Source organism: Lactuca saligna, chromosome 8 (assembly GCF_052625555.1).
Source record: "Lactuca saligna cultivar CGN05327 chromosome 8, ASM5262555v1, whole genome shotgun sequence".
NCBI lineage: Eukaryota > Viridiplantae > Streptophyta > Magnoliopsida > Asterales > Asteraceae > Lactuca > Lactuca saligna.
This window is the reverse complement of record NC_136424.1, coordinates 32,380,545-32,385,398: the sequence shown is the minus strand read 5'-3', so window position 1 is coordinate 32,385,398 and position 4,854 is coordinate 32,380,545. Positions and strand designations below refer to the sequence as shown.

Below are 4,854 nucleotides of genomic sequence, written 5' to 3'. Positions count from 1 at the left end.
CGAAAGGGCAAAATGGTCTTTTTCCGAATTACGAGCTTACATTAGTAGTTGGACTTGCAGAGTATGAGATTTTATTGTTTCCTAATTAAGGTTGGTTTGGTTATGTGAGTAGGAGAGCCTTTAGATCCAATATGCCAAGAGAGAGTAGGATTTGTTCATTGACCAATTGATGCGAGTTGCTTCAATGTACTCATGGGTCGAAGGCTCTAATGTCGACCCACTAGATTATGTTCGTAGAATGATAACTGTCTTTGTGATACTTAACTTTATGCTTATATATGCCTGTTGTTTATGTTACTCTTGCTAATATGATTGTATGATTAGTTGTAGGGGTGAAATAGACCCAATACCAATTGAAAGAGACCGAAAGGGGGTGAAATAGACCCAATACCGATTGAAAGAGACCAAAGGGGATGAAATACTCTCAGTACCAGTTAAAAGAGATATGTATTGTATGGGATATTTTGGGGGAACTCACTAAGCTTTGTGTTTACAGTTTTATGTTTAAGGTTTCGGGTACTTCCGGTTCGAAAGAGAAAGGTCTAGCATGATCGCACCATATCTACCAACATTCCACTGTCATGACACGATTTGTACTTTTATAACTATTTTATACATTATCACAATGTGTTGGGTTTTGGAAATGAATGAATGAAATTTTACTTAGAAAAATTTGGGACGTTACATATATGACATAAAGGTTCATTGAAGCTTGATTATTGACATATACATCACTTATATCCCATTCTAATGGAATTTACACGGTTGTTATTGTTATTGTTCTTTTCTCTTTAGGAAACCAATAAAATTTATCATTTTAGATTTTATCTCCCTCTCTATCTCTCTCATTCATAATATAGAAAACCAATAAAAATAACATTTTTGATATTGTTGACTTTTGTAGTAGGAAAACAACAAATAATTGTATATATTGCTTTTATATGTTCAAGACCAAAATAATATTGTTTTAATGACTTTTGGGTTGGAGGAGTGGGCTATGGAAAGGCTCGACATGTTTGAGTTGGCCTCAATAAACACCATGCCACCAACTCGGCTTGCCGAGTTCAAAATACAACCGTTTTTTTCAACTTTTCAAAATTTAAACCTTACATCATCCACTATAAACACCAACATCCTTCTTTGTTTTTCACCACATTCAAACCTTAATCATTACCCTTTTATATTTTCCATCATCTTCTAATCTTCTTCATCTCTAAAAAAGGATCGTATGTAGAGCAAAGATGTAACGTCTCAAAAATACTGATAAAAATTTTCATTTTTAAAATCATCAAATCCATACATCATGTATTTCCAAACCAATCATAGTGAAAATGTATCAAAATCATCAGAATAATATAATCTTTGATGCATCAATCATAAAGGGGTGTTGTGCAGTCAAGCCGGGCCCTTTACCTGTAATTGGAAGTACCTGAAAAATGTTTAAACCACAAACTGTAAACACAAAGCTTAGTGAGTTCCCCAAAATACTACATACTATACAATTGGGCCCAGCCCAATGTACATACAAATAGGATAAGCCCAATCATCCAAAATGGGCCTAATCCAACATACATATAAATGGGCCCAACCCAACATATATTAAAAGGTCCCAAACCAACATACACATGCAAGAGTTACAAAGACAGTTAGTATCATACATAGTATAGTGAGAATACTTACTTTTCTTATAGGATCAAACAAATCTAAGCTCAGCCTCACGAAATAGATGCTACTGCCCACCTATTGAATCACACAAGGTCTCACCTTAGTCTACACTCTAATACTAAAAATCTAGTTAAAAAGTCAACAATCAAAGTTTGACTTCGACTAGCCCCTCGTCATGGCCAAGCAATGGCCACATTGTGGCTAATGAGTTTGGTCCCAAACCAATCTCTCAATCGTAAGGAAAACCATTGCCACATCCATTGCCACACCTTGGAAAAAAATTCCAAGACGGTCGCAAACACCCAAGACACCACATCGTGGTGAACAGGTTATTACGCCGTGGACAATGAATGTTCACAACTTAATGGATTCACCCTCCCCCCCCAATCATTAAGCCAACCATGCATCATTTCTAGAAAGCTTCCTAACAACCATTAAGTCCTAAAGATTGCTACTTTTTGGCTATGCATGCCCAATACATGGCTAGGGCTCAAGCTAGGTCAAAAGTGAAGGAAAACACCAATATTTCATGCAAGGTGTTCCAAAACCACAACACACTTCAGATCTGTAGTATATGATACATCAAGGAACATAAGGATCCATAAAGTTTCTAACTTTATGGGATCCTCCAACTCTAACTACATCATCATGAAGAAAATGGGGAAAAAAACCTAGATCTAGAGACATAAAGCAATAAAGGTTAAATCTTGACCATTTATAAAGGTCTAAAATATAAGGTCGGAGGCAATGATGAAGCTTGCAAGCTAGATCTACATCCCAAGTGTGCTTCCATCTTGTTCAAAACACCAAAATACCAACTAAAGCTTAAGATCTTCAACAATGGAGGCTAGGGCTACAATGACAGTGAGAAGGAGGGTGGGTGATGGAGACTAAGGGTGTGAAAACTTTAACCATCACATCTCTTTAATAGGGGCAAAAACCCAGAGATAGGGTTTTACATAAAATAGATGCCACGACATGGCCAAAATAGTGCCACGACGTGGCACTCATTAAGGATGCACACCCCCAATAACGCACTGCCACATCGTGGCTAACCAAAAATCCAAAAATGCTTTTAGAATTCATAGCACCAAGATTTAGATGTTATAAAAGATGAAGAGATAATTTTGCTCGCGCATAGATCTATATAAGTGAATATCCGAATCACATCAACCACCTAGATGAGAATTCTTTATGGAATAGGATCACCTAACGGAACAACTACGATGTAGCTGTAGGGAGCCAACAAAATATGAATTAAATCTTTGCCAAATGGAGATCAACAAATGCAATGTTGGTATAGTTTCACATTATTATAGTAGGCTAAGGCAAAATTCTGCAAATGGTGAAAATTATGAAATGTTGTTCCCTAACGCTCTTCGAAGTTTCTGTGCCGAAAGTAACAAACCTTTTCTGGTTTGTAGAGTTTTGACAAGTTATGAGTAGATCAGACAAACAACATCAATATTTCGAATGAAGTTTTCTTATGTGTTGTTTTAATTTGAAGCTTGTTTTAAGTTGACGTGTCTTATGTTTTATTTTAATTTCAAGTGTGTTGTGTTTTATTTAATTTAAAGTGTCTTGTGTTTTTCTTCTAAGACATATTTTTTTATGTGCGTTTGTAATTTCCTTTCAAGTTAATGAAATTTAAATTTTTATAAAAGTTAATTTGTTTAAATTGATTATTTTTTATATAAATTAAATATAATTAAAAAAATAGCATGAAAAAAGTGGCATGTGCCCTCTAAATGACAATTTTGAAGAGCGTGACAAATCCTATGTCGTGCCTATGTGAGAATATTTTTAGTTTAACAAATGTGACACCACTCCCTCTAGTCTTATAGCATAGGAATAAAATAACATGTATGTGACAATACTTTTAATTTAACAAATGTGACACCATTCCCTCTAGCCTTATAGCATAGGAATAAAATAACATGTTGAAGATTTTGTTGTTAATTTTTTACTAATGCTTAGTTTCCGAGTTTAAGCAAAGAATAGAAAAAAAAAATAATGTAAGGAGGGAAAAGAAGAGAAGGGAAAGGAAAAGAAGGTTTTCTTTTGTGTTTTCGAGTTGGAGAAGAGTGGAAGGAAAATTAATCATTTTGTTATTTCTTTCAAAATTCTTCCCAATTGGAAGGAAAGTTAGGAGAAAAAGTGATCATTTCATTTCCTTCCACTTCCTTCCTTTAATGAAATTCGAAAACACCATTTTTTTTAAAATTCTTATCATTTCCATCTATTTCATTTCTTTTCTCTCGTTAAGTTGCACAGAAAAACGAAGTGTAAGAGATCGACTCGTTTACATTTATAAATAAACATACTAAAGATATATTAATCTAATTAACTTTTTCTTTTCCACAACTTTCATATCTATCATCTTTGTTTGAACTAGTCTACAATGTCTATGCTTCCCTAGGGTTAGCAGAAACATTCAATTATAATCTATTTTCCTAACTAAGTTTATTAATTTTACAAAATATATAGCTGCAATTCTAATCGTCTAACACAAAGAAAGAATGTCATTTTCGAAGCTAGGTGAAGGTAATTAAGTGGCCATTAACATTATTTAAATGACTAACGGACAAATATAAGTTTCAAATAATAAGCCAAAAGAATCAAAAATATTGTGAGAAAAATGCTTTAGAATTTACAAAATTAGTTGAAAAGGCCCATTTCATGTTTTGGGTTTTTCTTCAAATAATTTCTTAAAGCATGGTTAGAGTAAATCTAACATAAGTAATTGAAGTAAAACAAAAAAAAAATGGAAAATAATATTAGTAAATCTAGCTAATTCACTCAGAATCGAAGCAGTGAAGTAAGTGATTGAAAGACTTCTTCTTCACAGGGGATGGTTAGCCCCATGTCATGATCGAACCCAAACTCTTCTTCCGCTTGCCTGAGTAGACTTTGGAACTCGGGCCTCGATAGGAATGAAATTGGTATGATGTAGCGGCTGCGGTTTTCACCAACGTAAACGACGAAATGGCCCTTGGGTACGTCATCATAATGTTGTTTCTTTCCTAAGCTTGAGCACCTCTTCATGATATGCTTAACAAGTGCAGCTTGTGAGAGCTTGTTTGATGACTTCTTCAAGGCCATTTTGGGAAATTCTGTCACTATTTAGGCCTTTTGATTGAGAGAGAGAGAGAGAGAGAGAGAGAGAGAGAGAGAGAGAGTTTGTGAAAG

At 34.5% G+C, this 4,854-nt stretch overlaps 1 pseudogene; it reads right to left on the bottom strand.

Moving 5' to 3' along the window:
* Positions 1–4,270: 4,270 nt before the first annotated feature.
* LOC145011468 (protein SMALL AUXIN UP-REGULATED RNA 51 pseudogene) lies at positions 4,271–4,854 on the bottom strand (annotated as a pseudogene).